Here is a 24,337-nt window from a genome sequence, read left to right as displayed (position 1 = left end):
GAGTTGAGGAAGAATGAAAATAGACAACACAGATGGAACATTATGGTGAGTACATTACTTCTTTATCTGATGCTCAATTTTCATTCTATCCTCAACTGATGAGACAGAGTCACCAGCAACCTAAAATCCAGGGTGGACCCAAGGAAGGATTTTCCTGAGCACCACTAAGCCAAATGATGCTCTACCTCTGGAAACCAGATCCAATTTGTAATGAGTAATAAAGGTATGGGTAATAGCCCAAGTCGCTGCTGCATATATCATCCATGGACGACATTCTAGACTGAAACACTGAGGAAGTCGCCATAGATCTATTTGAATAGGCTTGCAATAGTTTTGGTTGAGTAATGTTCAATTTTTTTTTATAAACAAATGAAATACAATCAGTTAGCCACCTAATCAAAGTGACTTTGGCAACTGGCTTTCCCAATTACACTTCTGAGAAAGAAACAAATTGGTCAGATTTCCTGATGCCTTTTGTTCTATGTAGGTAGAAACATAATTGTCTGTGGATGTCCAATAAATGTAATATGTATTCAGCCTTGTTAACAAATTTAGGAAAGAACAGCAGCAAATCAATGGTTTGACTGATATTAGCTTCTGACACCACCTTAAGAAGAAAGGAGGCATTAACCTGTACTATAATGCCATCTTTGTGAAAAATCAAGTATGGTGGTTTACAGGATAAGGCTTGAATCTCAGAAATTCGTCTGGCAGGGGTAACAGTTACCAGAAAGATTGTCTTCCAAAATAGGTATTTAAGGTCACATGCAGCTGCTGGTTCGAAGGGGGATTTAGTAAGAGCCTGCAATACCAGAGTCAGGTCCCATGGAGGAATTTGATCTCTAAAGGAAGGTCTTAGAAGAAGAGTGTCTTTCAAGAAGGTTTTACTTAATTTATGAGAGGCAACAGAGGAACCCTCAAAATCAATGTGTAAATTTCATATGGCTACTAACTGAACTTTAATGGTTGATGAACTAGCTCCCTCTTTAAAAAGATGGGGTAAACACTCAAGAAAGTTAAATATGGGGGTGAAAAAGGTTCATTATTAATGAGAAGAGCCCAGTGAACAAACCTATTCAATTTGCTGGAATAGAGCTTTCTGGTAGATGGCTTATGGGAAGATAAAAGTGTCTGATGAACAGGTGAAGACAGCATAGGTTATCTGGCTATTAATGGAGCTGGAGAAGCCAGGCAGTCAGCCTGAGGTTGGTTATGTTTGGATGAATCATGCATGTTGGGTGAGACAGGTGGTCTGGGGTCAGATCCAGAATCCAAGGTTGGAGAACCAACTGAGGCCAACGGAAGGGGAACCAAATTCGTCAAGGACAGTAAGGTGCAATGAGGATGACCTTGCTCTTCAACAGAGTAGCTATCTGAAGGAATTTTGGAATTAGTGGTATGGCATAGAGTAGACTAAGGGGCCAATCGTGAAGTAAAGAATCCCTCGGTGATTCCCCCTGTGGGGGGATTAGGGCAAAGTAGCTGCTGCATTTGTTGTTTGGGGAGAAGCAAACTGATCGCAGCAAGGCTGGTCCCACTGACAGAAAATCAATTCCATGATGATGTTGTTGAGGAACAATTCGTGAAGTAGAAGAATGCGCCTGCTGAGTTTGTCTGCTATCATACTGGAGTTGCCCGGAATGTGTGTTGCGATGAGAAAGTGGTTGAATGAGCTCGCCCACTACCACACTCTGAGAGCTTCTCAGCACAAGGGATAAAGATCTAGTCCCTCCTTATTTGTTGATGTACCAAAATACTGACATGTTGTCTGCTTGAATTGCAATTGTCCTCAAATGGAGAGTATCCTGGATGGCTTGTAATGCTAAAAGCACTGCTCTCATCTCTAGGGCACTGATATAGAAGTTGGCATCTTCAGAAGACAAAGTGCCTTGGACTGTTCACCCCCAGAAAATGCCTTGGGCTGAGGAGAATGAACGGACTGCCTTATAGAATGTGATCTGATTGAATCAACCACCTGAGATCTGTCTTGCATGTCTGTGTGATTCACACCTGAGTTGACATGGGCTGGGAAAGAATTGACCGTTATGTTGCTAGCATCCACTGAAAAATCTTCATATAAAATCTGGCTAAAGGTACTAGGGTTATCGCTGTTGCCATTGACCCTAGAGCTTAAAGGATCAGGCGGACTGAAATCTTGGTACTGTAAATTATCTTTGTGACCTATTAACCTTATGGTCTGTACTCTTGAAGGTGGTAGTGAGACTATGGTTAAGTTTGTGTTGAGAAATTATCCTATGGATTCTAGACTCTGAGTGGTTTCAGAAGGAACTTTTCGTAGTTTATGGTTATCCCTAGAACAGAGCATGTCTGGAGGACCTGGTCTTTTGCCCTTATCAATTTATGCCTGGTCAGAGTGGAAATGAGCCAGTCATCTAGATATGGAAACACCCAGAAACCTTGCAGTCTCATATCAGCTGCTACAACTGCCATGCACTTGGTAAACACCCTGGGGCTGTGCTGAGTCCAAAGGGCAGAACTCTGAACTGGTAATGACTGGCTCCCAGCTAGATGTGTAAATATGTCTGTTCATCTTTATATGATGGTATACATCCCGAATGTCTATCAAGCACATCCAGTCATCCTTGCCCAGAAATGGGAGAATGAACTGAACTGTGACCATCTGAAACTTGGTTTGTTGAAATGGCTTGTTTAAGTTACTGAGATCCAAAACTGACCTCCAGTCCCCTGTTTTCTTTGGCACTAAAAAGAACCTTGAGTAAGTTCCAGATTTTATCTGGTCTGGTGGAACCTCTTGGATGACTCTTTTTTTCTAACAGCTTTTGAATTTGAATTGCGGTTTCTTCCCTCTGACTGGGTGGAACACTGGGGATTTTTCTCGAGTTTGAAGGAGGAAGATAAAAGGGAATTATATAACCATTGGAAATAACATCTGCACCCAAGAATCTTTTGTTATATTTGGCCAGGCTCTCTGGTGCAGTGATAGTCGACATCCGACTTCCTCCAGAGGTAGACAATCGGGCCACCTTTCAGAAGCGCTGGTAGGGTTTGTCACAGAAAGAATCTCTGGACCCCTGGTTTTGCAGACCACCTCTGGCATGGGGGCGTCGTCGTCCATTAGAGTTCCCTCCTCTGCCTCTGGGGGAACTTCCTCTACATGTGTCCTGGAACGGACCCAGAGTCTTTTTGAACCACATCTTTCAACCAACTCATTGATTCCTAGAAAAGGATCTTTGAGGAGTTGAAAAACATATGCCCATGGCAGACAGGGTCTTTCCATCCGTTTCACACCTTGATAGTGTGCCCTTCACCTTGGGGCCAAAGAAAGATGTGCCTTCAAAGGGAGCAATGACAAACAAGGACTTGAAGGGTTCTGCAAAATCACATAAGCGCATCTAGGCATACCTCCTGATGGAAATGCCTGAACCCGCTGCCCTCGAGGTTCCTTCGACTATGGATTGCAGTGTAGCCAACTGGGAAGTCACAGATGACTGAACTTCAGTAACAGATCCTGACACAGTTACTTGACAACTTCTTAATCAAATCCCTCTGAAGTCTTGTGTAATGTGCCGAATAATTCAGTGACTTTAAAGCGAACGTTGCTAAAGCATACACACACTTCCCAAATCTGTCTATCACCCGAAACTCCATGCTGAGGGGTTGGACAGTGTAACTCTCCTCGGCACGTTTCTTTTTGGTAGCCACCACTATGACGATGGCATCAACGGGCACCCATTTTCCCCAAAACTGTTTGTCTACAGGTGGTGCCATAATCTTATCTGGTCTCTGAGATATAGGCTCAATGGTGTTGGATTTCTTCCATGCCCACCAATAGATCAACCCAATGAGCTCACTGGTGGGAAGAATCACCCAGAAGGAAGACGGCCCAGTAACAAAAACATCCAGGAAAACAGACTCCTCAGACAAAGGGTTGCTTGGCATCCAGCCACCTCTCTGCTTAAATATTTCTATGATGTCTCCAAATGAGACATCTTCAGAGATGACCATGGGCACCGTTCACATTCATCTATATCTGTATCTTCTGTGATAGACCCTCTGGCGAGTCTAGGTGTTTCCTCTTGCATGTAGTCTTCTTAGGGCCCTCCTCAGTGGGGTGTTCTGGAGAGGTACCAGAAGAAGAAAAAACCAAAATTCCCTGTGTGGAAACCTGAGGTTTTGGTACTGACTGTCCATGTGAAAAGGCTTGGTAAGGCTGTGAGCATATAGACATCAAGGTTGCAGATTTGGGATCCAAAAGGGAACTCTCTTCACAGCCTCAAAGGCAAATCACCCTGGAGAAGGGGAAGACCTTGGATCCCAACAGGCTAGCTTTTGGACTGCAGCCTTCCCCTGCCCCAAGGGCAAAAACCCAGAGGTGGAAACCAGAGCAGAGATGGCTCTGAAAGCTTTGCAGTCAACCAACACCTTGGCTTTAACAGGTAGGCTTCAGCTGAGACAGATCTCCGGATCTGATGGGATTGGAACACTCAGAGAAAGCTTCAGATCCAAGGATAAAACAATCCTCAGATTCAAGCTGGAAGGACCCGGATGGCTAGGATCTTGGGCCTCTGACACAAATGACAGTGTTAGAGGAGGAGGCTGTAGTGGGGGTGTAACAGAAAAATGGACCTCCTGACCCAGAGGGGTAGGAGCCAAAAGATCATCCATCTACCCCTGCACGAAGAGAATATCCCTCACAACTCTTCCCACATCTTCCTCTCTGAGACTTCTAGAACAAGTGGAAAACACTGAAGGGGACCTGGGTCTGTCCAGAAAAGGGGAAGGTACCCTAGAGGGTACGGGAGCCACCAACGGTGAATACCAAGACCTTGGTAAAATAAGAGAAGTCAAACGACCAATAACAGTCAGTTCCAACATGGATTGTGTTGGATCTGGGAAGATCGGATCGGATCAGATAATTTTGGTCTCTTTGGATCCAACATCTTCTTTGGATCAGAGGGTGAAGCTGCATCTTTATGGGACCTCTTCTTTGACGATTCTGAAGCAGAAGAGGAAGAAAAATTCTTTGTAGATGAAGATTTTCTTAGTTTTGCTGGATATAGTCTCTCCAAAACACAAAAGCAAAAGGCCTTTAAGAATCAATTTGTTCTTGCACTCAACCAACGCACTAGGGTTGAATCTATGGCAAATATAACAATCTTCTTTCAAGTGAAGTGGTCCTAAACAGTATACACAAAGTGTGGCCATCTGATAAGAGGAGCTTATGCCCACACTTAGTACATTTTTTAAAGCCTGTCTGAGCTTTATCCGCCATACTGTCACACCAACAAAAATCAAGAAAGAGAGAATATTCAACTATTTCTACTGCTGCTATTTTTTTTAAGAAACAGGAAGAAATAAAAATGCAAAAAAAAAATAAGGCAGAACAACTACCAACAATAGTATGGGAAAAACTACATAAAATGTAGTACTAAGGAAAAGATATTAACAATAGTATCAAGAGTTACACAAGTACAAGAAATAGTAAAAAAAAAAAAAAAAAACTAAGAAATTTCGCACAAAGCACACACAAAAAAAGGACAAGACAGGTAAGGGGAATATTTAATCTAAATATAGAAAGAAAAATTAACAAGATTATTATTAAGACAAGATTATAAAATCTTCCTTATTTACTTAAGAGGAAGTTTTTATGAACTTATCTTAATATTGCTCGAGAGTGTTGGAAACCACTTCTTTCACTGAAAAGTGGCAAACAAGATCTGAGGGAATTGTAGTTGGTGCACTGTGGATAAGGGAGAAGCTCGAGAGTTCTTGGTTGACATGAGCTTTAGTAATGACCGCGTTGGATTAGAGGGATTTGATCCAAACCCATCAGTTGAGGATAGAATGAAAATTGACATCAGATCTTGGGATTTCTTTCTTGGTCACTCTCAGTTTAACTACTTTTCCTTCTTTGTCCATTTGAATGGGGGAGAGGTGTAAGTGCCACCTGCTGTTTTATAGGATGGCATCACACATCTACTAAAATGGTAAAGCTCAGCCCCTGCACCTTGCAGTTCAACCCCCATCCACTGACTGATCACAAACTGCAAAACAGGACACAAAAAACTTAGAATTACTTGTCAGACTTGCAGGAACATGCTCCTGCGCTCACTAGATGGGCTGACCATCCTAATATAGGGAGACAGTGAAAGGATAATAGGCTCCTTCTCTCATCAGCTGATATAGTGTGAATACATATATGTATGTATGTTACACCTGATACTAACAAGTCTTCTATAGTCTGCAACCACAGGGAGGAATCCTAAGCAGTGAAATAGACATTCAATACCACAGAAAGGCAAGAACATTTAAATATATAACTTAAAAAAGGGCAGCACAGAAAACAGTAATCTAAACAGTTTATTCTTTCTTCTTATACAAAATTAATGAATTTCTGTGACTTCACATTTTGGCCTGGCATAAGAAAGAACAAGTATGGTTAGGGCAAGAAGGTGCCTATAGATACTGTTCAGCTATTAAAGAGAAAGGAGTGCTGGAGATGGACATCAGATGTGAGGTAAGAAATGTGGAGAAACATCCCAAGAAAGAAATGGGCAAAGTCAGAACTGAGGATAGGTGGCCTAGAGATTAAGGAAGAGGAAGGGGATGCTAATTTATCAATACAGTATACCTGCACTCTGAAACATCAAAGTACGAGAATGACAAACTGAAATTATGGCTTTTCAAAAAGTACAGTTTTGTACCTACCATAAATGTAGATGTTCGAAGATCCACATTGCTGCAGTCCTTACATATGGGTAGTCCGCTGTCCTCGGTCGGCCCGAATACCAAAGTATTAGGCTGACGTCGGTCATGGGCGCTCAGATCTGACATCAGAGCGTCAGGGTATAAAAGCGCATGACCGACGTCATATCCTCAGTCTTTTCTTGCCCCAGATGTCAGAAGGCCCTAAAAAGAAAGGCCACAGCCCAAAAACAGGATACCTCCCAAAAACATGCCCAACAACAACCATCACCCAAACCATATAACCATGCCAAACTACAGAGGGAAGGAGGGAGGGTAAATTGGACTGCAGCAATGTGGATCTTCAACATCTACATTTATGGTAGGTACAAAACTGTACTATGTTCTTCATCTCACATTGCTGCAGTCCTTACATATGGGTAGAATCCCAAAGCAGAGGTAAAGGGAGGATGGCAAAATCATAAAACATTAGGGGCTGCTAAAATGCCCTGTAATATTGCAGTGGCAAATCCAGCCCTAGACTTAGAATAAAGAGGAAGGTGGTAATGCTTGGAAAAAGTATGTACTGAACTCCAAGTGGCTGCTTCCAAAATATCTTTTGTAGCTACCCCCCTTAGAAAGGCAGTAGAAGTGGCAGTAGCTCTAGTGGAATGAGGTCTGATTCCAGCCGGAATCTCCTTACCAGGATGGAAATAACAGAAAGAAATACAAAACCCAATCCATTTAGAAATAGTTTGTTTTGAAACAGGTTTTCCCTGAGAACCCAAAGCAAAAGAAACAAACAACTGCTGAGACTGCCTGAACCCCTTGGTTCTGCTCAAATAATAACATAACTGCCTGTGAATATCCAAAGTATGCAAAATCTTCTCCCCTTTATTTTGGGGGTTTGCATAAAAAGTAGGCAAATGAATAGTTTGGTTCAAGGCCACACTAGAAACCACTTTAGGCATAAAGGAAGGATTAGTACGCAAAGATACCCTATCCTTATGAAAAATCAGGAAAGGTTCCACTGCCATAAGGGCCTGTAATTCAGAAACCCTTCTTGCAGAGGTAATGGCCAACAAAAAAGCAGTCTTCCATGATAAATACTTTAACTCGGCAGTAGCTGCAGGCTCAAAAGGTTGTAGAGTAAGCTTTTCCAATACAAAATTGAGATCCCAAGCAGGAGTAGGAGCTCTACGTGGGGGTCTTATGTTCTTTGCCCCTCTAAGAAATTGCTTAAACAAAGGATGGGAAAATAAAGGAGGGTCACAGTCAAAGTGAGCAGAAATGGCTACAGCATGAACCTTTATCGAGGAGAAAGACAAACCCTTGTCCAATAACTCAGTAAGATATTGAAGAGAAACACTTAAATCAGGCTTGGAAACATCAAAGTCCTTCGCTTTGCTCCAAAGAAAAAATCTCCTCCATTTATCAGCATAAACTTTCCTTGTACTAGGCCTTCTGGCCTCCAAAATAACATTCAAAACTTGTTGTGGAAGCTGAGACCCTCCAGGGCCTAAAACAGAATATGCCAGGCTGTGAGATGCAGAGACTGAATCTTGACATTGAGGAAGTGATTGCCCTCCTGAGACAAAAGATGCGGAATCAAAGGCAGAGACCATGGAGGCTCCCGTACCAAACTCCTCAGAAGTGGGTACCAGTGCTGTCGAGGCCAATCCGGCGCTATCAGAATCATGGATGGCTTGTCCATTCTGGCCTTCAGGAGTACCTTGGGAATGAGAGGCAGAGGTGGAAAGGCATAGACATGAAGATTGCTCCAACTGAATGATAGAGCATCCACCTTCCAAGCTGTGGGATGAAACATTTTTGTGCAAAACTATGGCAACTGGTAATTTAGTGGAGAAGCGAACAGATCTATGTCTGGAGTCCCCCATAACACTGTCAACTTTTGAAACACATGAGGATCCAGTTTCCACTCGTGAGGATCCACAATTTGTCTGCTCAACACATCCGCTAAGGAGTTCTGTGCTCCTGGTAGAAACCTTGCCTGAAGATTGAGGTGTAAACTGAGAGCAGTCTCCCACAAAATCATCGCTTGCCTGCAAAGAGGGTAAGAATGGGTTCCCCCTTGCTTGTTGATGTACCACATGACAGTAGTGTTGTCTGTTTGAATCAACACCTGTCCTGGGTGAAGTAAATCCTTGAAAGCCATCAATGCAAATTGGACTGCTAACATCTCCTTCAAGTTGATATGCAAATGTTGAAGTCTGACAGGCCACGTGTCTTGCACCCATTTTCCATTGAGGTGTGCTCCCCAAGCCTTGTCTGAGGCATCTGTCGTTAGAATCTGACTCGCCTCTGGTCGGGTCACAGAGAGTCCCTTGTTTAGGTGACATTCCTGAGCCCACCACAAAAATTCTTTCTGAATGCAAGGTATTATCTGAATGACAGTGTCTAGATCTTGGCAGTGTTGTGTCCATACATTTTTGAGATACCATTGAAGCTTCCTCATATGCAGTTTGGCATTGGGAAGCACCAGAATACAAGATGCCATGAACCCCAAGGCTTGAAGGACTGTCCTAGCAGTCAGCCTGGACTGTAGAGACAATTGATGAAATAAAGAGAAAGGCTTCTTTGTTTGTCCGGGGTCAAAAAGGCCATCTGGGAAGCTGTATTCAGTCTCACACCCAGAAAGCACATGTCCTGAGAGGGTACTAGACTGGACTTTGTTTCGTTCACAGAATACCCTAGGCATCTTAACACTACCATCACATACTGTAGATGATGCAGAAGTTCGTCTTTGTGTTGTGCAATAATCAGGCAATCGTCCAAATAAGGATAAATCTGTATTCCTCTTAACCTGAAAAAGGCTATCACTGGAGCCAGAACCTTTGTGAACACTCTGGGCAGTAGATAAGCCAAAGGGCAATGCAGAGAACTGATAATGTAAATTTCCAGCCCGAAACGCAGGTACCTCCTGCAACTGGGCCTGATAGGAACATGAAGATAAGCCTCTTTGAGATCCAGAGTTACCATCCAGTGATCTTTTCCCAACAGAGGTAAAAGCTGTTGTAACGTTAGCATTTTGAACTTTGGAATGTCCAGATAAGTGTTGAGGATAGATAAATCCAAAATTGGTCTCCACGTGTTCCCTTTCTTTGGTACTAGAAACAGGCGAGAATAAAATCCTAGTCCCACTTCTGACAGAGGAACTGGCTGTATAGCTCCTATTTGAAGAAGTAAAGAAATCTGCTTGTGAGCCTCTATCCTTTGCCGAGGAGGAATGTCTGGCATGCCTTTGAAAGGAGGCAATGTATGGAAATAGAACTTGTAGCCTCGGTTTATAATGTCCAATACCCATTTGTCTTGGGTGACTAAAAGCCAGTTTTGCTTGAAGAGTGCTAACTTTCCTCCCAAAGGAGCTGCCAGGGAAGAAGAATCTGGCAGCTGAAAATGCAGGTCATTGGGCCTGTTTACGAAAGGACTGGCCCCTGCCCTCACCTGCAGATTGTGCAGGTGAACTCCAAGTTCTAGGCCTGTATGTACTGTGAGCTCTGCCCCTGCCACGTCTAGATCTACCCCTAGACTGAGAATCAGAAGAAGGGTAGGTCCACCCCTTAGTAGGCCAATTTCTACTAAACTCTGGAGGTTGCACCTGCAAAAAATCTTTAACAGTCTGCATGGACTTAGCCTTGTCTTCCATTTTCTTCAAAACCGACTCCACAGGGGGACCAAACAAAACTTCAGACTGTAAAGGGGCATCCAGAATTCTAGTCTTAACATGCTTGGACAAATTCTGATCCTTAAGCCAGGCGTGCCTACGAAGAACTGAACCAGTGGCAGCCACCCTAGAAGAGGCCTGTACAGCATCAAAACCACACTGCAAAGAATGCTTACCCACCTGTTCAGAGACATGCACTAAATCCTGCAATTCTTTACACTCTATGCCCTCTGCCAAAGCATCCACTTTAGATTTTAGCTGAGAAAGGAGGAAATTCTGATATTTCAACATATGAAACTGGCAATTTAAAGCCCTCATTGCTAAAGTAGAAGAGGTATACACCTTCTTACCCCATCTATCCAAAGCTCTAGCTTCCTTATCTAGAGGAACAGGATTCTTTACAACAGAAGCTCTAACACCCTTAGGCCCCTGACTAATAGTTTCTGGGTCCGCCCTAGGACTCTTATACAGATATTTATGAGCCTCAGGCACCCTGTAATACCTGTCTGGTTTAACTGGCGCAGGAGGCAAAGAATCTGGATTAAGGGAAGCCTCCGAGAAAACATCTTGAACAACATCCAAAACAGGAGGTATAGCCAAGGGTCTATGCTGTGGTAAAAACAAGAATTCCCTAAGCCTCTTCCGTGAATCAAAGAAATCCTGTCCTTCCCACTTAAAATGCTCCCTCATGGAATGCAGAGTTTCTGAAAATGAAAAATCCTCTGGAGGAGAAGCAGAAGGAGTGGAATCCTCTGCATCAGAATCGAATAAGGGGAAAATCTTGAATATCTTCAGCAGAAGAGTCTGAGTCATCTGAGGCCTGATCCAAACTTTCCAACTCTGGCTCCACCCTGGGCCTCTTATCAGGAGGGGGCATAGAACCTCTAATTAAAGTAATCAAATCTTCTGCCATTTTAAGCATGTGCTTTTTAGGCACAGACCCTGAAGTACCTGGAGGGACACCAGAGGAAGGCAAAACAGACCTGCCCTTAGAAGAAGCCTTAGAAATAGTAGCAGAAGGCCTAACCACCTTAGGCATAGAAGGGAGAACAGTAACCTGAGAGGCCCCTTCAGCTTGACCTGACTCCTGTGAGGCCACATCCAGCAAAATCAAAGTTTCCCCTGAGACTCAACAGAAACTTCCGCCGGATCCACCTGCTCCACTGTAGTTTCTGCAGGACCGGCGTCCGAAACGGACGAATCAACCTGTCTAGGTTTCAAGGATTTGTCTTTGCGCTTCTTCGTGGAAGCGGGCGTCGGAGGATCCGACGGCATATTATAATTACACCACTTACCAAAGACTAACCTAGCACAATCTAACTTTCTTTTTATAGTGCGCTTATTAAACCTAGCACAAAACCGACACCCGACTACGTCGTGGTCCGGTCCTAAACAAGGAATGCAAAGAGAGTGATAATCCCTATGCGGTATCTGTTTCCCACAAGAAATACAATTATTCACTTTTTCTGACATCCGGAATTAACTGAGGCAAGAAAAAACAAAAATATTCCCCAACGGGGTACTTAGCCCAACTTGGTTTCGGTCTGAAACTCAGAATACGAAAATTTCAGAACGCCGAACGGCACTTGCAACGCTGCTTCTGCATCGGACCATGCGGCAAAAAAGACTGAGGATATGACGTCGGTCATGCGCTTTTATACCCTGACGCTCTGATGTCAGATCTGAGCGCCCATGACCGACGTCAGCCTAATAATTTGGTATTCGGGCCGACCGAGGACAGCGGACTACCCATATGTAAGGACTGCAGCAATGTGAGATGAAGAACATCTAGGGTAACCTTCTGAAAACCAGCACCTTGTGGACAGTCTTACACAACAGCCAAGGCAGTAGTTACTGGGCTTGTGAAGTTACCAGTTTTGGAGAGCTGGTCAAAGCAGGAGGCAACCATCCCTGTCACTTTGCTAACCCACCTCAATTTAAAGAGGAAGCTTCTTCTTTCTATTGAAATGGAGATGCTTAGTAACAGGAACAGCTGTAAAAGGCATCCTAAAGTACTTACACCATGGGGAATGTCTGTTTCCTTGTTTAACTGTCACAAGCCAGATCCTGCAAGGCCTGAACAAAGAAGAAATCATACCATTAGGCGTATCTGGAAAAGTCTGCTAAAGTTCATCCAAAAAAAAAAGGCTAAGCCATGCTATCCAATGTATTTACTGGCCTAGCCATCACACAAGTCTACTCAAAATGTTGAAATCATGGTGTGACGTCTCCACTCTGGGCCAGTAATCAAGGAGCTTGAATGCTCACCACTGGCACTAGAGAGGGACATTCACTTGGAACAAAAATGGATACACCCAGTATTTCCAGATGCAGCTGTCTGCATCAAGCACAATTTCCCTTAAGAACACATAGAGAACACACTCAGTCCGGGATCTGGCTTTTTCTCTCTGTCTTCCCCCTCTAGGTCCCCAATAAGACTTCCCACTGGCACAGCTATAGAGGTCAGACCTTAGCCAAGTGTCCAAGCCAAGTTCTCCAGCACCTTCTCTGTGAAACCAGTGCTTCATGTCCTTGCTCCAAACAGCTGACTCACATACTGAGATTTGATTTTCACACACACACAGACCTGGGAAAGGCAGGCAATGATTTACTATGCCCCCTCCTGCCAAGACTATAAGGTAGTTATACCACCACTAGACACTCCAAAGTCAGCTACTCTAAGGCTCATGCTAGGGTACCCAATTATATTGAGTGAAATTAATATTAATGCAAGTGGTAGTTTGACCAACAGCAAGGATTTCAGGAGCAGAGCCAGAGCTGTCATCAAAAATATATATAAGTACTCTCAGAGATCAACATATTCTCTAAAACACCAGCCACAATGAAAAATTTTAATATATTTAATAATATATATATATATATATATATATATATATATATATATATATATATAATAATAATAAATTAGAAAAGAAAATACTAAATATTCATTTACAGTAAACACCAGAGTTTAAATCACAGGCAATATTAAAATAACACAAATAGATTCACACAGATACTGAAGAACAGTACTTAACTAATCTCACTTTATTTTCCTAACTGATCTAAAGAATTATTATTCCCTGGTTCACTTATTACAGCAAGGCAAGATTAAGTAGGTGAGGGGTCCTTCTCTGTCGGGTTCCAAAAACAGACCGCAATGAGACTTCAGTTTCGCCTAAAATTAAAATATCATTTTTAGTGATGGACTACAGAATGATATCACATACATCTGGTCATCTGACTTCTGGTTTCCATTCTACCCCCCCCCCTCCATCTAGAAGTTGTCAAGATTTACCAGATATGTGTCAATAAGACACACACACACACACACACACACACACACACAGCCCTGCCTAGATCTGCTACAGCTCCTGGAAGTGAAAAAACAATTTCAAACTTCCACAGTAGCAATAAGCTCACTCCAAAGACAATGCAGAAAGCTTCTTAGTACATAATTTTGTCTCTGACTGCAGTGAGAACAGTAAGATACAATCTTTATGGCCTAAACCAGATAATTTAATTTCAAATCATTTTCAAAGTTAGGTGAATTGAGGTTAACCTCTTCTCTTCTAGTATCCTCTGTTAAAACATATGCATTTAAACAGTTACAATAATGCATGTGTATTTCTTTTTCTTTCCGATAGGGCAAACTGTTGGTACATTTTTAACACAAGAGCTTTACAAAGACATTTTTCAGCACAATCATCTGTACAAATCAGTTTGATATACAAATAACATATAATTCTTTACAAAATTCCAGCTAGCTGTGCTGCATATGTTACACATACACTGTCTTACTTCTCCTGGCATAGCTGGCAATACCTCACATCGTCACATACAGTAAGCCGTTCCTAGATCATCCTTATTCTTAGATTGCAGTTGATTTACCAGCTTTTCCAGTACCTCAAAAACATTCAGGGCTGCCACCTTAGCAAAAGGGAGGGAAAAAGTTCACATCTTTTACTCCACGATTTTAATAAGTAAATATACACTACTTCTCTTGCAAAACAATTTATCATGGTAGTGATGAACAATAAGCATCAGTAAACAATGTGCTTAAAGATCATATCCAAAGAGGAAACAGATTTCATCCTTGTGATTCCATTTTTGCCTCTTTTGGAGCCCAACTGGCACCTGTAGTCATTGTTTTAGATCTGGAATAGTAATTTTAACAGTAATACAATAAAAAGTGGTTTTAAGATTAAAGTACAGTGTGCATGACTGCTGCCCTTTGTTGTAGCCATTTTTGCAGGGCAGGTTTTCAGGTAAAAATAGTTGCATCATTTTAGGTGTGTTTGTTTATTCACAGGACAGAACAGGAATTGCTATGAATTGGTGCAATCTAAAACACTTTTATGAATACTCATTACAATTCATTATCACTGTTTCATAATGTAGAGAAAAAAATAATTACTGTAATCTTGTTAATCATCTCCATGCTGCCTATGAAACTTGAGGCCCTTAAGTTGATTCTCTATGTAAGTGATGTGCATGTGACTGTTCTCTGCCATGCAACATGATCATCATATGGACCCTGAATTCCATTTCAATCAATTCCCAGCAAAAGGGAGATTTTCACTTTTTCCCCCTAATGGAGCACTTCCAGTTTGAAAACTAGGCCTTCTTTGTGACTTGAATATCTTTTATATAATGAAAAGGTTTTCTTGAACATAGTTATAATAATTAGCACCAGTCATAGTAGAGATAAAAACTGCTTTAGATTGCAACAAAGTCTTTTTTTTAATTCTAGTATTTTTAATTAATTTCTCCTTGTTGTTATCCATTTTTAACAGAACTTTTTTCTGTTTATATCATATGATTCAACCCCCTTTCACATCACAGTGCCTACCTGCAGGCAGAATTCTGAGACTTACAACTTAGGATCTACTTTTCCCCAAAGTTGAGGGAAAGGGTATGTGATAAGCACAGCAAAGAATACAGAACAGTCTGCTTAAAATGAATAGTGAGGAGGTGTGCTTTAATAAGATGAATGAAACAGCTATTCACAGTGTGAGAATTATATTAGAAGTAACCAAAGTCACACTTTGAAAATACGATCAAGTACTTTGAGGTTTCACAGCTACAGCTCCGATCTATATTTTATAACCATGTAAGGTTCACAAAACACAAGTGTCTCCAGATGTGATGCAGGTTATTGGTCTGAAAAAGTGGTTTGCTCAAAGACGCACAGTACACAAGTGGCAAATGAGTGACTCTGCATTACAAAACAGAGGCTGGTATACTGCCAAGCTCAAGTTAGAGTTATGGGTAGGGTTGGGTTACAGTCTTAACCAACTACATCATCACCCTAACTGTTAGTTAGAATTATGGATGGGGTCAGGTGTCATCCTGACCCAAAATAACTGTTAGGGTTATTATTACATTATAGGCTCATAGACGAATACTAGGCTAGCTGCTCATTCAGACCCTTTTTGTGTTTGAAATAACCCATCCCATTTGATTATAGACTGGCCTTAGCCATCACCTGGTCGATAATTATATATTAGCCCTAACGAGAATAAATTAAATCATACCATAGATAATTTGATGTGATCCATACATGGGATAAAGCATTTATGAGCTGCATCTGTCCATTAGTACAGGGGGCAGTCCTGGGGTAAATTTTCTGTTTCTCATCCATAGATCTAAGTTTGATGTTGCATTTTCGATTAGTTTAGGACCTAAGACCTCCGCAACTTTACCTTTACTGTTCCAGTTAGGTCATAACGCAACCATAACCTCAGATACTAGGATTAATAATGGTTATGGCTGATTTAGGCTCTAACCTTAGAAGTTTGAATTAGAAACCCATTTTCACTGAGCTGAGTTGAGACTCTAAAATAAAAGTAACTATGTAAACTATTATCCTAGGCCCATCACCTCAAACAAACCATAATCCTAACAATTAATAAAAATGTTTATGGTTTTGGTACATCCTAAACCTAACCTTTACCTGGCTTCCAGTATAGCACTGCATGACTGAGACACAGCTCATAACCCTCTGTCTAATGGCAAAGTTAAAACTATTTAGTTTTCCCTGTCTAGTTAGATAGCTGAAGTTTACTGCTGGATGTAGCCTCTTTATATGTAAATCTGATAACCAAAGGAAGGAAAAACAGCAGATGGTAGTCTAGCATCTAGAACAGGAAACTCAGAGGAAGGAGATACAGGAGTAAGCACATGGAGTGAAAAGGGAAAACAGTGGCTGTCAGAAGATGGTGCACTACTGGACATTAATGAAGAGTTGAATAAGTTATATAATGTGAAAAATAAAATGAACGGTTCTTTTACATAGTACTGACAAAAAGCCTGAAGGTACAGAAAATGCCTCATTGCTTTAGTCTGATGACATCAATCATTTGAAAAAGACGGACTAACAGCATGCAATAAGAATAGCAGAACTAGAAGATGCCCTGGAAGTGCTGAAAGAGAACTAGAAAATCAAGGAAGGCATGAAAATGTTACATTCTCTAATATGCCAGAAGGCTCTGAAGGTAGAGACTGCAGAGGGTTTATGGTATTGTTGTTAAACTGACGTGGGCACCACAAGAGGAAATCCTTATAGAGTGAACACACATGGTGTACGTGCAAGAAAACACCTTCAGCAAGTTCTATTGACTAGTTTTAATAAAAATGCAAACTTAATCAATGGAAGGAAACACTGGAGTGAGTTGTGGAAGAAAAGGAAGATCTTGCAATCTGAAGTAAAAAAGAGTGTAGACTGATTAGGACTGCTCCATGATGACTAGACATATGAGGAATAAGTTCACCCCACTTTTTTTTTTAAACAAGAAACATCTTTATTAAATTATCACATATGACATAGGCAATTATACATTTATATAAATGAAAACAAACCATACTGACAATTTTAGTTGCAAACATTATACATCACAAACCCTATTGACATAATTGCAGTTACAAACATTATACATCACTTCTATGGCCAGATTAAATAAAAAACACACGGTCTGCTTACACTGTGTATTCTCATTGCGACTCAGAGGTGCACATGGTAACACACTGTTTTAGATTCAGTAAGCGGCTCTACATGGTGTGTAGTGCTGCACAAACAAGGTGAACACCATAGCATGCTAATTACAACATAAGCAGCTACATTGTATGCTAATCAACCAAACCAAGATGAAGGAGCTATTCAACAAACTATAAAGCAACAGTGTAGACTCAGTGCTGGTTTGCCCCGCGAATTCCAAAACCTAATGGAATACAGTCATGGAATGGAGTCTACACAGAAACAATGTTAGGGGCTACTGTTCCTTTAATTCATGGGCATGTGCACAGGCTGAAGTCTAGGCTGCTGCTGCTAAAAGACCAAGGCCAAGAAGAAGAGCTTGCAGACCTTGTTTAACTATAACATTCTACATGACGTGGAAATTGTAGAGCTCTACAGAGTGGATAGAGAAGAACTACAGGACTCTGCAACCCCTGTCACCCTCAACTCAGAGCATGGCAAACTGAGGGGAACCCATACCAGTGGAGACAAAGGTATGTGTAGCACTTAGAATTTTAGCTACAGATACCTTTCAGAAACCAAAAGGGTACAAATTCATGGGCATGTGCACAGGCTGAAGTCTAGGCTGCTGCTGCTAAAAGACCAAGGCCAAGAAGAAGAGCTTGCAGACCTTGTTTAACTATAACATTCTACATGACGTGGAAATTGTAGAGCTCTACAGAGTGGATAGAGAAGCACTACAGGACTCTGCAACCCCTGTCACCCTCAACTCAGAGCATGGCAAACTGAGGGGAACCCATACCAGTGGAGACAAAGGTATGTGTAGCACTTAGAATTTTAGCAACAGATACCTTTCAGAAACCAAAAGGGTACATTCCAAGGGTGTCAGTCACCAGCAACCAGGATCTTCCATCAATTCATGAAAGATATGCTCCAACATGCCAGTGACCACATATATTTTCACCATACTCCTGAAGACAAAAACAAAAATATCCAGGAGTTCTACCCTGTAGCACACTATCCTGAAGTACTAGGTGGCACAGATTGCACACACATAGAAATTAAGGCACCACCAGGGGAACAGGGAAAGCCTCTACCTAAATAGAAAGGGCTTCCACTCTATTAACTGCCAAGTCAGTGTAATCATCTTGAATGTGTGTTCTGGCAACCAAAGCAGTTAACATGACTCTCATATCTGGCACACCTCCCAACTGTACCAGATGTTCACTAGGGGCATATCTCACAGGGTCATTTACTTGGGGGTGCAGGTTATGCACTGGAACTGTGGCTGATGACATCCATCAGAAATGCGGGTGCAGGTTATGCACTGGAACTGCGGCTGATGACATCCATCAGAAATGCACAAACACCTGCCAAAGAACACGATAATGAGGCACATGCTCAAACCAGAAATATCACAGAGCATGTGTCTGGGCTGCTGAAGTCACAGTTCCGGTACCTAGATACATCTGGGGGAGCTCTGCAGTACAATCCAGGTACATGCACTGAAATATTCATTGTATGTGCCATGCTACACAACATCATCCTGAAAAAAACAGGTTCAGCAGGATCAACAAAGGGAAGGGGAAAACATCCCACCACCAATGGCAAGGTCACCACGGCCATATGCAGGTAAGGAGTAAGAGGGGGAACAAGCAGCTGCTGTGGGTGTAGGCAGATATAGGCATGTGAATATGCCTTTGCATTGGCTAAAAGGCAATGCATAGCACACTCACTCACTACCTAAGGGACTAAAATCTTCCCCCTTGCACATACATATAGTAACACTGATGCCAGGCAACACTCGCAACCTTTACCTACCCATGTAATAGTGGTGTACTGCTAGCATCAGACAGAGTCAGCCCTGAACTAAAACTGTTGCAACTGCTGGATTTACAAGGTAAGTGTTGAACCTGGAATGTACTGTGTAATACTACGAATGAATGTCATTCATATCTTTGCATGTTGTTACTTGCTAGTGTAAGCAAGTAAAAGGTGGGTGATTTGTACAGAATGGTAGAGACTTGTGTGTCTTTTAAGTGTCCATTATCAAGTAATAGGCCTCAGTCATCAAAGATTCACACAGTCATACCTCTCAAAAGTACTGATGGGCGCCAAATGTCCTCAGTTTAGCACCATAAATTTGTACTGAATAATCATTAATGACAGAAGTTAGAAAGTAATGAGACAGTTCAGTTTCAGACTTCACAACCTTCACGAGAGCATTAACAATACCAATGCAAAGATGTTTGATGCTATCAACTATCTAACTTTCTAATAATAATATAAGTCATTACAACTACCAATTTAACATAACAAATGCAGATATAATCAGCACTAAGTCAAATATGCACACTGCGCATCAAACACAAATGTTATGTACCCCTGAATCCAAAAGAAAGAAAACAGGGATATGGTACAGTTATCACTTGCACAGGGTGTTTGGGGGAGCAGGAAGCCCAGTTTGACACAAAAGGTTGGTGAGTGTGTGCGTGAGTAAGAAAGAGAAGCAGGCAGACAATTGGATAAAGTAACAAATGGCCAGTGAGACAAAATGAGCTTTAATTGTTTTGTGTGTGTGTGTGTGTCTGTATGGGTCCCTCCAGGTGAAATTGGTGTGTGAGCTGTATGAAGCCCTGAAAGTGGACAAGAACTCTTCACTTGCTGTAAGTGGTGGCTCTGAAGCAGACTCGCCCAAGTACACTTCTGATGACAGGCCACTGCAGCTGCTCTCCTCCGTGCAGATGAGATCATGTCAGTGGACCTATGGCGCACCTGATCACATGTCCTGCTGTGGCCTCCTACTGCATTCACATCTACAACTAGCTGCCAAATTTGCATTCTGCCTGACATATCTCCACGTCCCCTCTCAAGTAGAAAAGCACCATGTCACCTAAAATCTTCCACGATTACCTGGTTCTCAGGGTCACTAAAGGGTGTTTTTTGGGGATTGAGACACCTGGGTGCCATAGTCCTAGATGTCCTAAAACACAAAAAAAAAATGATAATACACATAAGTATCACATAACTAGAAAAAGAAGTTATGTCTTACCATAACGTTCCATCTGAGTTGTTGATCTTCTTCCATTCATCACTGATGGGTACGGTTCCGAACCCTTGGAACAGAGTCGGCCAAATACCAAGCTAGTGTACACCAAACTCTTGAGCCACGCTACTACCCACAATACCCATCATCCCATACCTCAGATCGGGTTTGCAGAACACATAGTAGAAACATATATTAGAAACAGAAATAAAGGCAGAGGCCATCTCTGCGCAAACACCCAAACACACCAAAATGACCCGAAGATCCGCCAGGAGCCTTTGGCGGGGGAAGGTGAGAGGGTATGATGAATAGAAGATCAACAACTCAGATGGAACGCTATGGTAAGACATAACTTCTTTATCTGAAGTTGTTAATCTTCTTCCATTCCTCACTGATGGGACCGAGTCCCTAGCTACTACAGAATCTGGGTGGCCCTCATGGAAGAACATTCCGGAGAACCATAGAGCCAAAGGCAGCTCTTCCCCTGGAGATCAGATCCAATTTGTAATGCTTGGTAAAGGTATGGGGTTTAGCCTAAGTGGTGGCTGCACAAATATCATCCATGGAAGCCCTAGCATGAAAGGCGACAGAAGTGGCCACAGCTCCAGTGGAATGAGGTTTAATGCGGCCAGGAGCGGATTCCTCCTCCAGAGAATAACCAAAGGGGATGCAATCCCTAAGCCATTTAGACAAGGTAACCTTAGACACTGCCGATCCCATTCTAGAGCCCGCAAAGGCAACAAAAAGCTGATCTGACTTACGAAATGACACTGTCCTGTCCAAATAAAAAAAAGTAATTGTCTGTGGACATCCAAGGAATGAGACAGTATTCCCCTTTGTTAGTATAATTAGGGAAAAACATGGGCAACTCAATGGACTGATTAATAGAGAATTCCGAAACCACTCTGGGTAAGAAAGTGGGATTGGTGCGAAGTGATACTCTGTCCTTATGGAAAATCAAACAAGGACTCAATGCATAATGCTTGCAGCTCTGATACACGTCTGGCTGAAGTAACCGCCACCAGAAACAAGGTCTTCCAGGACAGAAATTTCACATCACAGGTTGCAGCCACCTCGAATGGAGGTAGAGCCAAAGTTTGAAGCACCCTAGACAGATTCCATGATTCCACAGGTTGCCTAATGGGAGGTCTAGAATGAAAAATCCTCTTCAAGAAGGTCTTACACAGATGAGATATAATAGGAATTCCATCTGAACCATCATGAAAATTGGAGATAGCAGCTAGATGCACCCGAATTGTGGATGCAGAAGACCCCTTAAGGAAAAGATCGGTCAGGTACTGAAGAACCGTAGCTACTAGAACAGAGACAGGATCCAGAGACAGCTCTTGTGCCCACAAGGAAAATCGTTTCCACTTGTCTTTATAAAATTTTCTGGTAGAAGGTTTATGGGAGGCCAAAATAATATTTTGTACCAGAGAAGAGAGTGATTCAAGCCTGGGTACTAACAGAAGAAGAGCAAACAAGCTGTCAGTTTGAGCATGGTCAGATTTGGAGACGACAACCCTTGGGAGTGAGAAATGAGATCCTGACAGAAGTCCAGGATCCAAGGAGGTCGGAGCAGATCGGAATGAAGCAATGAGAATCATTCTGCTTCTCAACCGAGTAGCCTTCCTTAAGACCAAGGGTATCAAGGGGATGGGAGGATAAGCACACAGGAGACCCACAGGCCAGTCGTGAGTCAGAGCATCTCTCAGGGACTCCCTGTGTGGAGGAAAGAGGGCAAAGTTGCTGCTGCACTTCATATTGGAGGGAGAGGCAAACAGATCGCAGTAAGGCCAGCCCCAGCGGCTGAAAATTTCCTCCACCACTCTGGGTTTGAGAGACCACTCGTGAGGAAGCAGGATGCATCTGCTCAGCCTGTCCGCAATCACGTTGAAACTCCCCGGGATGTGTGTAGCAATCAGGAAATGTTATCGCCCACTGCCAAATTCTCATAGCTTCACGGCAAAGGGGGTAAGATCTAGTCCCTCCCTGCTTGTTGATATACCAGACCACAGACATGTTGTCAGACTGGATAGAAATCGGTCCTGAAAGGAAGAAAAGGCTGGAGAGCTTGTAACACCAGTAACACAGCTCTGAGCTCTAGAACGTTGATATGTTAGTCGACTTCTAGAGGAGACCACATGCCTTGAACAGATTTTCCCTGAAAGTGCCCCCACATCCTATCAGGGAAGCATCCATAGTCACCGTGGCGTTGGGCTGAAGAGGTTGAAAGGGGCAACACCAAAGACATTCGTCCATTCTCATCCACCAGAGGAGATCCTGTTTGCAAAGATCGGTGATGAGGATTAGTGCGTTCAAGGGATGATGATTATGTATCCACTGAGTTTGAAGAAGCCACTGTAACAGGCGCATATGAAGTCTGCCCAATGGAAAAATGGGAATGGCTGCTGCCATGGAACCCAAAGCCTGCAGAAATTCCCTTGCAGACACTTTCCTGCTGTCGAGTATCACTTGCACTTGTGTTCTCAGTCTTAAGAGCCTGTGATGAGGAAGACATATTAGGCAGAGCTGAGTGATGAACATAGCCCCTATGAATTCCAGTTGCTGTGAGGGCTGAAGGTTTGATTTTTTCCATTTGATAGTAATACCCAGAGACTTCGCCAGAGACAGAATCTAGCGAAGGGCTCTGGTCAGTAGACGCTCGGTGGGGGCAGAGAGGAGCCAATTGTCCAGATAAGAAAACACTTGGAATCCATGAAGTCTCAAGTGAACTGTCACCACTGCTAGACATTTTATGAACACTCTGGGGGCCGTCGAGAGACCAAAAGGCAGGGCTCTGAATTGAAAATGATTGGCTCCCAGCCACAAGCGCAGAAGTCTCCTGGAGCGTTTGTCCATTTTGATGTAGTAATACACAACCCGGAGATCTAGAGAGCACATCCACACAGCCTCCCGAAGGAATGGAAGGATGGATTGAATAGTGACCATGCGGAACTTGGTCTGTATGACTGACTCGTTCAAACGACTGAGATGGGCCCCCAGTCCCCCGTCTTTTTTGGCACCAAAGAGAGTCTGGAGTAGTACCCTAATCCACATTGATCTGGGGGGACCTTTTGGATGACTCGCTTTAGAAGAAGCTTCTTGATTTCGGAAGCTGCCTCCTCCCTTTGACTGGGTGGTACGTCGGGAAGGGAGAATTGATGTCTTGGAAAGGATTTGAGGGGAATGTGATAGCCTCTGGTGATAATTCTCTGCACCCATAGATCATCAGTAATGGAGGACCAGACTGCTTGGTGCAGAGAGAAATGCGCCCCATCTGCTTCCAGAGGAAAGCAACCGGGCAACACTTCAGGAGTGCTGATAGGGTCTACCATAGAAAGAATCTCTGGAGCCCTGATTCCGGTAACCCCCTCTGCACCTAAAGGGGCGTCTTCCACCATCAGACCCCCCTCTGCCTCTGGAGGAGTCCTCGCCACGTGTGTCACAAAAGAAACCTTGCGACTTCTTGTGCCACAACTTTCCACTCCTCTGGTTCCTAGAGAAGGAACACTGGGGTTTGGAGAAATGCAGGCCCATGGCAGACAAGGTATTTCCGTTCTGTTTGCACCTGGCCAAAGTATCCTTGACCTTAGAACGAAAGATTGCGGAGGGTTCAATAGGGGCATTCAAAAAGGAAGACTTGAAGGAATCTGGTAGGTCAGAAATGCGCATCCAGGCATGACGTCAGACAACCATGCCAGCACCTGCTGCTCTAGCTGCTCCTTCGGCTGTGTGGGAGAGCAACCTCATGGAGGAATTCGAAATAGTTTCAAGGGTGGCAAGTTGGGAAACCACTTTTTCACGTGCTCCATCTGACACTTGACCCATGAGGCTACCAGAGATTTCAGAAATAAGGTCTCTCTGGAGTCTCGTTAAGTATGCCAGGAAATTCAGCGAACAAATGGCAAAGGTCGCTGCAGCAAGAAATCGCTTCGCTAACCTGTCCACCACCCAGGACTCC

At 42.9% G+C, this 24,337-nt stretch overlaps 1 protein-coding gene across 3 annotated transcripts in view; it reads right to left on the bottom strand.

The window, feature by feature from the left end:
* Positions 1-24,337, bottom strand: part of DIAPH3 (diaphanous related formin 3) — a 4,946,160-nt gene that overhangs the window by 1,320,028 nt on the left and 3,601,795 nt on the right. The window lies entirely within an intron of this gene.

The sequence above is a fragment of the Protopterus annectens genome, chromosome 5.part1 (assembly GCF_019279795.1).
Source record: "Protopterus annectens isolate FY-2018-M chromosome 5.part1, PAN1.0, whole genome shotgun sequence".
NCBI classification, from domain to species: Eukaryota; Metazoa; Chordata; order Ceratodontiformes; family Protopteridae; genus Protopterus; species Protopterus annectens.
Note: the sequence above shows the minus strand (reverse complement) of the source record. Positions and strands in the feature narration are given on the sequence as shown.